Source organism: Habropoda laboriosa, unplaced genomic scaffold (genome assembly GCF_001263275.1).
Source record: "Habropoda laboriosa isolate 0110345459 unplaced genomic scaffold, ASM126327v1 scaffold5, whole genome shotgun sequence".
Taxonomy (NCBI): domain Eukaryota; kingdom Metazoa; phylum Arthropoda; class Insecta; order Hymenoptera; family Apidae; genus Habropoda; species Habropoda laboriosa.
The window spans coordinates 4,187,698-4,200,722 of NW_017100161.1; positions in this window are offsets into that span (position 1 = coordinate 4,187,698).

The following is a 13,025-nucleotide window of genomic DNA, read 5'->3' on the forward strand; positions in this document are numbered from 1 at the left end:
TGTTATCAATCGTTTCTTCTTTATGTTTCGCTGTTTTATCGTTACTTTCTACACGTATCTCGACACACCGTCACAGAGAGCAGCTCAAAGTTCGACCTTCAACTTGAAGAGATGCACTTTAGAATCGGTTGTTGAACTTTCATAGAGGGCCTCTGGAGAATATCAAATTTAAAGTGTTTCCTCAGATCCCCCTTAAATTCCATTTTACATCTAATAACGTTACACGTCAACATGGAAAATTCTGAACACTTGAAACCAGTCGTTCTCCAAAGCAGTCGCGCAAAATCACTGCAATTTTCCATCGCGAATCCTCCCAACCGAATCGTCATCAAGATTTCTTCCAAGCGAGTAGTCGAAAGAGAGAGTAGAATAAAAAAGGGAGGCTCTGTAATGGAAGGAAGCTTTTCTCCAAGGGTTTCCCATGTACCTGCTGCTCGAGGACCTTTCTCGAAGCGTCCAAGGCTGATTTAAGAACACCATAACGCTCCTCTCTCCAACGCTCGCTTTACGAAAATTCATGCAAATTAGAGGACGCCGAATAAAACGGCGGAACGGAATGATCGTAATTACGGATCCGTCGTTTCGCGAGAACAAAAGTGCGTGGAGAAAAGTGGGAGGAGTCGGTGTAAAGAGTGGATAATTAAAATTAGAGGCGTCGCAATCGCGACGATATCTAAAGAGTAGGAGAGCTTCTCTCTTTTACTCGAGGCGTTCTTTCGTCGACGACGAGAAACGAAGAAAAATCGAAAATGTTCAAGGAGGAGAGCAGGTCGTCACGTCGCGAGCAGGAAAACGTGCTCGCATCCTCTACGGATCGACTATCCAGGTTAATTTCTACTCCAGCAACCGTCTTGGAAAATTCCACAAACCTTTTGTGCGCAGAACACGGAACGATAGGCGCTTCCTTAAGGACGGACCCTCTACACCCTCGCTGTGGTGCTAGGAGTACAGGTAGCCGATGTTTCTTCGAGAAACTTGGAGAACTGGGAAAATACGTGGGTGTGCGTTTATGCTCCGATATACACAATTTACATCAATATTGCATCCGCTACTAATTCTCTGTCCATTTGAAATTGACGTTGCGGAGGTCAATAACACTTTACCTCGTCTCAATTGATTCGAATGAAAAGAAATTTTTATAAATGCTAACTTTTTTTTCAAAATTTGGTGCAACTTGCAATGCATAGCGATTCCAAATATTTGGCCGGTAGTGTATGTACATATACGTAAATACATCGCCGAGTGATGGACTTATCGTAATTTTATTTCACGATTTACATGTATATACATGTTCGACGGTATTTGTCGTGCTTCGTTATTTTAAACGAAACTTTATTTTTTATATCGTTCGAAGAAATTCGCTGAGCAATGTCTTCCGACGTTTCCTAACATTTTCAGAGTCACGAATTATTGCTGAAATCTGATCGAAACGCGTTCTTGCTAATAACGCTAAATAGAGGGAAAGGTTCTCGTTCAACTTTTTGTGAGAAACAGTTGCTGCGTAACAGAAAATTACGGAACATACGTCGGTCAAAATTCATTCAATCTACTAAAAAATATTCCAAGCAACGAAATTAAAAATTGCAAATTTTCCGCTTGCGACACTTTTCATAAAAGAAATTTCAATACGATTACGTCGAAAACTGAAGCTGTTGCGTAAGGGAAGAGCGATTAAGATTTCACGGAAACGACCGTACGACGTTCCACAGGAAGAGCTAAAAGGAGACTCCCGAACTTCCGGAGTATCGACGTTCCTCAAGGCCAAGATAAAACCCCACACAGAAATGACTCGTCACTTTATCATTTCGCCGGACAATAGTGATGCAACGCCAGACACCGTTACATTTCTCACTTTCCCTGACGAAACCCTTTCCGCGAGTCGCGCAACAACCGAGAAACAAGAGGCGGAGGGAAGTGACACGTTCGATAAGCGATAACGCGCAGACAAGGCGCGTTTCCCTATGCATCACGTCTTTCGCGTTTTCACGCAACTGTGTTCTCCAATGCTCCACGAACTGAACTACCTTTCGTTGACGCAAGAAAAAAAAGAAATATATCGCCACCCTCCGTTACGCTTCGAGCACCTTGCTCGTGTAATTCAATCATTTTCGAGCCACGTACAGTACATGCAATTAAACCTTACGACGTAACATCGAGGCATTATGCTCGTCGGACACGCCTTCCTCGTCAGGTGGACCGTTAATTAACGCGCGGTGTGTTGTTGCACAGGTAACGTTCACCCACGACACTGCGCAGGTGGTAAAAGTGAAATTTCTCAGTTTAGTAAATGAAGATGTTCGTTGATACGGTATTTATATAAGTGGAGCGTAAAATCGAGGGGGGGATTTAAAGTGTGAGAAAATTTGGCACGAGCGTTTCGTTTCCCCTTAATTAAATTCTCGGATTTAGGCCAGAGTGTTCCGTTAAATGTTGCACTAAGTGCACAAACTTGTGTGCACACGGTCAGCCAAGTAGGGTCGGATCCATACTGTTTCTGTCAGTCTAGAGAATAAAATTAATCTGCGGCATTCAACATCTTCCTCTGAAGATCCTTGCGACCGACGTCTGTCAATACGAATTATCCGAAAAAGAAAGGAAGTTCTTTTTCGTCCTCATCGGTGATTAAGAATAATATTCCTGCGGTGGTGAATACGAACGCTCGCTTGCACCGTAAAGATCGAACGTGTTCCTTCGGATCGAGAGAAGAACAAAAATTAGAAGGAGGGAAAAAAGGAAGAGAGAGAAGAAAAGAATCGAAACGGGCCGTGGAAGGGGAGAGATTTGGTAAACAAGGCAATTCCAGGGGCGATGAATTATTTAAAGGAAGCGCGGTACGAAAATAGAGGCGCGATTCACGGAGTCGATTACCTGCCACGGAACTTTTCCACTGGGCTGGCCGTAGATCATTCGAGAACAGAGAGCCACGTGAATCGAGAAAGAAGGGACAATATTTTTTTTACATCGTCTCCGTTTAATTAGTCATACCTCACATGCTCGAGCGATAGCAGCGACAAGGTTACACCGAATATCCGGACGATTCACTGCAAACGATCCTCCTTTTTTATTTATATTTCACTTAAAACCTTGTTTCTTCCGCCAACGCGCGACGTAAAAATAGGAAGAGGACGAGACAACTCTCGTATTTTTTTCTTCGTTCAGAGAAACGATGTACAGTGGACGAATCTGGTGGTCGGTCCCGGCTTCACACGGCAAAGCGGAGAAAAATAAGAAATAATCAACCGCCGGCTGATTAATCGTCCTCGCGATTGACACGCGAAAACAAAACTAGAGGAACGAGGGAAATTTTACGCGAGTTTCATCTCTCTCCTCGTTTAAAAGCCCCTCTTTAACGGATTCGGTTTAATTTAGAAGATTCGGCGAGAGAGTTACAGCGAGAGCTTAGAACGCGGCCTAACGATGAAATCAAATTGAGAAAGACGAGAGAAGAGATAAAAATTTGTAACAACTGCCGATATTGTTGCTGTTGACGCTACTGTCGAAGGATTAACCTATTTACACGCGAGAGAATAAAGAAAAGACCGTCCGTTTTCGTGAGTTGCGACACTTCCTTTATTTCGATCACCCGGGCGATTTTTATCGGCGCTAAATAGGCCGGTAAATTCGCAGGCGGTATCTGTCACTTTTAAAAAGCCCCGACGGTGTATTTATAATGCCGCGCGTTCAGGAATTCGAGCAAGAATGTGCCGAAAACACTTGCTGACTACCATCTGTTGTTTGCCGTTCGGTGCCAAGCTTCCATGCATCTCGCCGATCGTTGCTCAGCCGGGGCGACACGGATTTTACGTAAACGTTCTGTCAACTTTTATAAACGTGACGGTTCCTCGAGTGTGATCGAGGAGGGGGCGAAGGGATACTCTCGATATTCGTTTTCTAGAGGGAGAACGATCGGTTATTGACCCGAATGAAATTCATCGTTTATACGGAGGCGGAAGAATGCGGAAGACAAGCTTGAAAGCAGACGAAGGAAAAACGAAGAAGAAAAAAAATAGAACGAAACAGAAAAGAATGGAGAAAGGGGGAAGATGGTGGTAAGAAGAGAAAATCGATTCGACGCGATGGAACAATGGAGGCCTGGCCATTATGCTGTTGGCATAACCTGTGACGACCGCGCGTAAAAAATCTCCGTCCAGGTCGGCGAACGAAAAATGAATTCCCCAACCGACGATTCCAGCCACCGGAATCGGAAATATATTTCCATACGGTGACGTGTCACCGGACTGCATAACTCGATCGCCGCGAGTGTCGCCGTTCGGAGACACGCGAGAAAACGAGGAAAAAAGAGCGTAGCTTTGTGGAGGAAGTGTTCTAATAAGTACGGGAGAAGTTGCAACTTTTTGCAACCGAAATCTCGTTGTGTCACGTTGAGCAACGTGTGCAGGAAACTGGAAGTCTCTGTTCACCTTGGCGGACGCATTGACGTCAACGTGCTCGAGAATGTTAGCCACAAGGTTTGATCAAAGACCACCTGAAATAGCATCGCGAAAGTTTCTTTCTAAGAAACGATTAAAATGCTCCTCTAGGAAACTAACGTGACCCACCGGAGAGTTACACAACTTGGGGTGTTTCGTTGGGTGTTTCATGGAAACTCCCCTTCGTTCACCTTGCAAATCTTCGTTTCTTCCCTCGACGACCGACTCTCGTTTCCCAACTAAGCTATCGCAAGTTTCTCTCACCTCTTATGAAGTATTCAACTGTGCACACACACAGGCACACACGCCGTATTTCCTCACCGAAACCTACCGTTTAATATTTCAAACGACAAGAAACGCGAACTAACTCTCTCTGTGGGCGGTGGTTATTTTCGCGTGACGCGAGGGCTTAAAAAGAATCCAGTTGACGACAGTCCAGATGACTCAATTAACGGGTAACAGACGTTTCTGTACACCGTCTCGAATCTCTCGTCTCCGAAGCTACGCTTAATCTTATCCCCGTCTGTAATAACCTCTTTTCGAAGAGTATATCCCTTATCCGGTAAATGCGTATGCGTACCTGTAGAAAAAATGATCCGGGAGGGCAATTTGACGGAGAAACAAAGCGGAAAAACATGGAAAAGCCCGTAGCAGCTAGTGTGAGCCTCTCGCGGGACAGTGAACAGAGGGGAAGAGAGGAAAATTCATGGAATCGTTATCTGGATGTATCTGCCAAGAATGAACGGAAGTGACGTGAAATCGCCAGGCGATAAGTGAAACGATCGGCTCGTAAATCAGGTAGAGATGACGTGATGGAAAAGAAGGGAGGGGTTTGCGCACCGCACCGGGGTTGTCTCTGAACGATCGTTCATTGGCAGCAGCTACGACCATCTGATCCCGCGTGGCACATCAAGATCGTCCCGCCAGGCCGGCTACTCTTGTATTCATGCTATGCACGCCCGTGCCGCCGCATTGTGTACACGTTGCACATGCAACCGCAGATGTATGCACATGCATTTAGGTCGGGCCGGTATCCTCGGGCCGTGCGTATATGCACGCCGCTGCAAAATTAGCTCCGCGCCGCCGGTGTCTTTCGTTCTGTTACCAGGCGCAACCCGTAACCCTCTCCCTCTTCCTCGCCGACAGGCTTCTTATTATTATTCTTTCTGCTTGAGAGAGGGGTATGTTTTTTAAGTCATTCGGGGAAACCGCGATCTATGGATCTTTCGAGTGCCGTTTTCTTCTCTTTTTTGTTCTTTGACTTGGTTCGTTTGTGCTAGAGTTGAACGCAGGGGACGGGGAATATTCAGCGTTGGGATTTGAGTGCTTTAGGGTGCTGAAGTGTCGCCGATCGTGGAAGCTCTGGGATGCGAATCTGGGATCTTTAGATCTTTAGCACACCAGTCGAATGTACGGGGGACGAGGAATTTGGTTTCAGTATTGAGATTCGATTTCTTTAGATCCTTAGCGCGGGATTCGAATACTTGGCGTGTCACTTTCGAGTCGTGATGGGGAAAAGAAGGTTTCAGCGTCGAGATTCAAACTCTTCAGCACCCATTTAACTGCTGCAATCGAACCGTATTCCTATAAATTTTCCATCGCTCCTCTAAATCAACTACAAACCACTACCCAACCCAGAATACTCTCCGAACGCAGATTCTCGAAAGCACACCGGATATCGCCGCCCTTCTGAAAATACTCTCTCGCACTCGTAGCATCGAACGAGATCCTCCGACCGAGAAACCACCCCAATTCCTCCTGTGAAACCTACCAGCGCCCTTGTTGCATTTCCATCCGCACAGACGTGTGCTCGAGCACCTCGCGCCCTTGGATGCAACGATTGCAGCAATTACACCGGCAGAGATAAGATTACGTAAAGCATGAGTTTGGCTGCTCTAAGCCTGACCTCCGGGAGCAGCCTGTGGAGAAGGAAATAGATGCACAAAGGAAAAGCAGCCGGTGAGGAGGGAGTCGATGGAAGAAAACCAACGGAGAGAGGAAGGGGAAGAGAGAGAAGAGAGGAGGGAATGCTACCAAAAAGAGGGAGAAACTCTCTGTGTACGTGTGTATAGGTGTGTGTAAGAGAGAGAGGAAGAGGAGCGAGTGGTACGAGTACGAGGAAAGAGGAAGAAAGAGAGGGATCCGTATGACTGCTGGCACCAAGCAGTCTGATCCGCTCACCTCGCTATTCCCGCAAGCAATGCCAGGCCGAGATTGCTGCTCGGTACTTGACTCGTGTTCACGAGCGTTCACGAACACGTACGAGCGGCGTGCAACGTGTATAACCACGGCGAGGAGTGATTCGTACCCGTAGCCACCGGCCGACAACGCACCGATCCTCGTCTCTTCCGTGGAACACGTGTTCCTGAGCACCCTTCGCCAACAGGAACAAGGCTAGTCCCTTTAAACAACCCGCAGACTCGTTTTTCCTCCAGGTAGACTCCTGCAATGGTGGGGCGATTTTGGAGAATTTCGAGAAAACGTGTCTCTTACCCCCTTCTTTTATCTTTCAGATCAGGGTGCATCGTGACGGAGACTGTCGAAGATGAGAAATGAAGAACTGAAGATACTCGAGATGAAATAAAAATTTTCAGGTTGAAACTGGAAATTTGGGTTTTTAATCGTAGGTGTATCGATAGGGGAAGGGATTGACTGAAATTTGAATTCTATTCGAGTACCTTTGCATGAAATTTTCAGGTGGAAATTGGAAATTCAGGCTTTTGATCGTAGATACATCGATGGGGCGAGGAATCGACTGAAATTTAAACTGTATTCGAAGATTTTTGTACTACATTTTCAAGTGAAAATTGGAAGTTCAGAATTTTAATTACACATTGACGAGAAATACCGAAACGAAGCAACAACTTTCGCACCTCTCTTCCCCCGCTCCTGTTCATCACGCGTCTCGATCATTCTCCGAGACTTCCATCGTCGAGATGAGACCCCCTGTGCGTTCATCTGGCGCGAAATTTAATTTGACAGCATCGCATCGATGGAAAATTCATATTCCCCGAAGAAACCGTGCGAACAACGTGCCAGACGTGCCCAATAAAAACGTCCCAAATATCCCCTGCTCGCGTGGAGCTCCTCGAAAAAGCGAGAGGGTAAAACGCAAACAGCCTCAACCATAAAAAAAAAAGAACTCTTCGCTGTAACGTTTCACCTCTCGCCCGTTTCTTTATGACGTTTCTCTCGAGATAAATCCTCGTGGAAGGCGAAAGCGTCAACCGGAGAAGAAATCAATAGTAAACCACGAGATTCGTGTTTAAGGTGGCCCCGTTGAAGCCGGCAAAATGAGAAAGGGGTAGAACGACGAGATTGGGAGAAGGTCGAGAAGAAGCGAGAAGAAGAAGAAGAAAAACGAGCTGTACTCTCGTACAGACCTGTATATACCCCCGGTTCCTTCTAATTTCCTTCCTGTTTACGTTCCCCTTCTCTGGTAAACCAGGACCAGAGCACATACCGTGGCCCACTCTTTCTGGCTGCCACAGCTAAACATATTTTCGAACGTTTCTCGACTGTTGCGATGTCCAAGAACGGGACCCGTGTTTGCGTGCCATTTTCACGTGTGTTTTCGCCGTTGCGGCGAAATTCAGCTGCTTCCAATTTTCCATGTTTTTTCACCGGTGACATTTTCACTCGATTCTAACATTAACACGTTCCGTGCCTGGCCGATTTTCGGTGACTTTCCGTTCACGCCGCGTGGGTCGTATACGTCCCACATTGTCGAGACTAACAGGTTTGCTTTTCGCCCTATATGTCTTCCAATATTTATAAGATTGCAAAAATCATTGTTATCGAGAAAAAAGTAACGTTCAAGATATGCTATAGAGCAATGGAAAAATTTTTGTTTCAACAAATTATGGTCGGAAAAGGCCGAAATATCAGATGGCCTGAACGGAAAGACCAGAGTGGGGCGTGCGCGACCCACGCGGCACGGAACGTGTTAAGAGAAATAATATCGTTGGAATTATTACTCGATACTTCCATTTCACGATTCGTTCTTCCACGAATAGTTAATTGACGCGGTGTGGAAGATTAGGAGAGACCAGCAGAAGCGTAAACTTTCCACGAGGAGTTCCAGGGCTATCGTGACTCGCGCATTCGCGAGATAGCTCTGACGTAGCGATAAAATTGCAAGGTCCTGATAGTCATAACGATGTCAAGCTATTCTGACGAGGGGAAGGAAATTTTTTTCGAACGCGTAGCGTTCCTCGGCCGGTTCGATTACGCGTGACGATACAGGACCGATTTTTCGAACGGAGGAACGTAGTAACAGTGCGAGCGATTTACGCGCAACTTCGAACCGCCACGGCTCGTAACCTCTGGCTCGGGGGAGCACAGGTGTCACCGGAAGTCGTTTTACGAGCGAACGGAAACGTAAATCGGAGCGCGGCCTTCGTCACGGGCTCGAGGAAACTGAATACACGGAAGGGTCTCGGTCGAACGATAAAAAAAGCCGCTCGATAAAGTTTGATCCGGCAGTTTTTGCGACACTACGGTTGGGAAAAAAGAGTATACCGGGATTGTTGGAACATTCTTAACCGATGAGCGAATTCATTCTCCTATACTGTTCTCAGAAATTTTCAAATTCCACGGTACTAGATTTTCTGTAACAATGGAAGTATAATTTTCCTATAAATCGTTCGAACAATCTCGGACAATTGGAATATTTGGGTGGTTAGTCAGGAGACTGAAGATTCTCTGATACTGTATCGATATCGGTGTTACTATCAGTATCGTGTAAGAGAAAATCAGTCAGGATAACGGTGGTGAGCGGTTGAATAAGATATAAACGTGGGCGGTTAAACAGAGTGAATGATTGTATTTCGAACTATACTGTACGAGTGCTGATACAATTCTATCTTTCCTGAAAAACCTAGTCAAGAGGACCCCCTTGACAATATGGCCTTTCTTAGCCTTGAGGCACAACTATCCCTAGGAGGGGGAAACGCAGCAGAAGACTGCACATGGCCCACTCAAGCCTTCGCTTTTTGGACTTTTCTAACAATCGCAACACCTTGACAATTTCTTTTGTTAAATATATCGCCTGTAGCAGACGGGTGTAATAACGCACGTTTTAAAAATTGCACAGCCAAGAGGTGATTTTTTCTTTCTGAGAGTATCCAGTCCAAATTTCAAGCATCTAAATCTGAGGATACCTTTTTTCTCGAGATACGATACCCACCGGTTGATTAGGTTAGATATAAGAATGGAGAAACGGGTAGACGCGTAACTTCCGCCATTATGGTAGCGAAACTGTTCAAAATTCGTTCTCGGTGTGAACCAGGCCTTATGGGATCGAATCCGAGTGTGCCGCAAGCTCTTGAATAGATTCAATCGCCGGGAGTGTCTTCTCGGAAGTACTCGGATGCATTTAAATGCCCCCGGTCAAATAAACAGGCCGTTCGCTGAATACCGATCGTTCGCCGATAGAATTTTTGCATTCGAGCTTCGTGATCTGTCTTCCAACACGTCGCGGTTTATGACGTGCATTCGTTTGTCTGTAATTACACGTTTCGTTTCATTTATTCCTCTCGCCGTAGTTCACTTCGCTGACATAAACACACGCCGTATCTTTCCGTCGCGAGAACAAATAGGTACATAACGATTCCCAACAGATTTCAACGTTCGCCCAAGGCTGTTCCCCGAATTCGATTACCGACTCGACTGTTTCCTCGAATTGGTTCACACCTAGGAGCCTGATAACGGGATTTTCCATATTTTCGTTGAGAAATGAACATCCTTCGTTGTGTGGATCTTGAAGAAAGTCGAATCCTACAAATCCGAATATTCAAAATGTAAAATCTGAGTATTCGAGTACCGGACATGTCCGAAATATTCGGCACAATCCGAAATTCAAACACTTGGAATTATCCGAATAAAGAATTGGCATTCGAAATCATTGGAATTGTTCGGCAACACAAAGTTTCACAGACCTAGCCTATGCGTCATTATTCCACCGCAAACCTAATCGAAACGGTGGATTCACGATGACCAAGCATGGCTGCATACATCATACACTCGACAATGTTCAACTTTCAAATAATGTATCGTTGAGCCAATCTGCACGAGGAAGCTATCGTTTGCAAGTTAACCCTGTTCATCGAACAAGAACGCCCAACACGATACAATGTATGTCTCGCCGTAGAAGAAACGATGCGAATAGTTGCATCCGCTGGCTCTCGATACCGGAAAAAAAGCTAGCTAACCTGTGGTCACGTTGCCTCGCGACGTGAAACGAATAGAGAAGTAGCTGTTCGGGTCGCTGACTAATCGATAATCTCGTCGGCGGACAAGCAGAGACAATAATGACAGGCAGCCACCGTTGATTGATCATAATCGCGCCAGTTTCAAGGATAATGTCCCGGGGCGTTTCGCGGGTCTTTGCCAAGGATTCGATCGGCCTACTGCTGCCACTGCCCACCTCTGAATAACAATTACATCATAGACGTTACACCTGCACCATCCACGCGAAACGCGTCCAGAAAGTTTCGTGAGACACGTGGAAAATTACTGGAACGAGAAGAAGAAGAAGAAACATCTTCTCGGCTTGGTACCCTTAACAATCGCGGAAAACTCCACCGAGTGCCGGGGGATTCTTGCGCAACATGTCGAACGAAGGATTCCTCGAAGCATATAAGCCAGCATCTATTTCTGCACGACGTGACGACGCTTTTGTCGAGAGCATCCGGAGAAAAGACGGAGAGAGCCAGGGAGAGCCAGAGAGTCAGGGAGAGATAGGGAGTCAGGGAGAGACAGGGAGAGCCAGAGAGTCAGGGAGAGATAGGGAGAGCCAGAGAGTCAGGGAGAGACAGGGAGAGCCAGAGAGTCAGGGAGAGACAGGGAGAGCCAGAGAGTCAGGGAGAGATAGGGAGAGCCAGGGAGAGTGTGAGTGATTGAGAGAGAAAGAGAATTAGTGAGTGTAGTGTGAGAGAAGGTGAGTGAGTGAGTGTGCGAGAGGGTGAGTGATTGAGAGAGAGAGCCAAAGTTCCAAGAGCAGACCTTTGTTCACGGGAACCCAACTGATCACGGATGAAAGTGTAAATAGCAGAGGTAAAATGAAAAACAAACTGGCCTGGTTTGACGTAACGCCACGTGGTGGCACGCGTGGTATACACGCTGCGCGAGCGAGTGTGGTGTATGTAACTCGTATAAAGGAACGGGTTCAGAGAAACGAAATTTACGAGGGTCCAGGATCTGGCTACGTGGAGGACATGTGCGTGCGAGCTTTCTTTCGGGAAGAGAACACACGCGCAGAGAGAGAGAGAGAGAGAGGGAGAGAGAAAGAGAAAAACGTGGGAGCAGCATACTCTCTGTTCAACTGACAGTCCGCCGTGTGTACGTGTGTCTACGTTAAAGTACACCGGACACAAAGACAAAAGTGACTCTGGGCGAGAATACGAGATCGTTAAGGAACACCGGGAGGCGGAAAAAATAACCAGCAGACACACAGAGGGACAATAAACCGAAACTGTCAGTGATGGTAGTAACACAGAGAGTTTGGATCGTTAAATTCGTGGAAAGAACGAATAAGTGTGTTCCGCGAACGCTTCTGTTCTCATTATTTATTCATAGTCGCGTTAGAACCACGTTTATTGTCCAATTATAGTCATCCTAAATTACTATCCTTCTTTTCCATCCTTTTTTTTTCCCCTCTTTCATCTCTCCTCCTTCTTCCGCACAATGCTGTACACACCTCGGTCATCGGGAATACCCCGATGATCCAAGTGGTAAAAAGGCTGGAGTGAGGTCCCCCGGTTGAACGGTATTTTCGTCGATAAGAAGCGCGATAGAAACGATAGAAAAAGTCAATAAAACGCCTCGGTGTGATAACACGCGACAAGCTGAGCGTGTGGTGTCATCGGTAGACACGATCTGATCGCGCACGATCATCGTACGATATCGGGATCGATCGCATAAAAACACGACAATTAGGAATGTAACAAACGAGGACACTAGCCATCGGAATCGGACAAACATTCTGACGAAACTTTTCGACGATTTACGTGCGCCTGTTTAATCAACTTTTCCATTAGATTACGGGGGCGGCGGCGAGCTTCTTGCACAATCTTCTCGTGTCTTTTCGTCGTCGAACGCTTTTAGAGAACAGATAAGCACAAAGTTGAGGAAAGACAAGAATTTTTGCTTCGATCGGCTACACTCTCGCGCATAAACAACGTTCTGTCTACATCACGAGAAGATAACTTGACATAACTCAGAAAATGTGACAATTTTAAAGAATAATCGGATTAAACATTCCTTTCTTCTGACAAGAATATTTTTCTCTTTTCTCCTAACAAATTCACATCGATCTAAAGATGCGCATCGAAGCTTGCATTTTCTATATCCCGTGCATATGCGATGAACCTGATGCAACTTGAAAAATCAAATATTCCAAGCGTCCTCTGTCATCGAAGGAAATACATGCGAAGCACACGTGTGCGTTTCATTTGCATTTATGCAGATTCTATTCACCCATCGTTTTATATTCGTACACGGTCTGGCCCCCGCGAAGAAAGCATCCCGTTTCCTCTATTATTCGATTCCGAAAAAGCCTGTCTCTCCCCTGCCTCGAGAGAGAAAGAGAGCGAT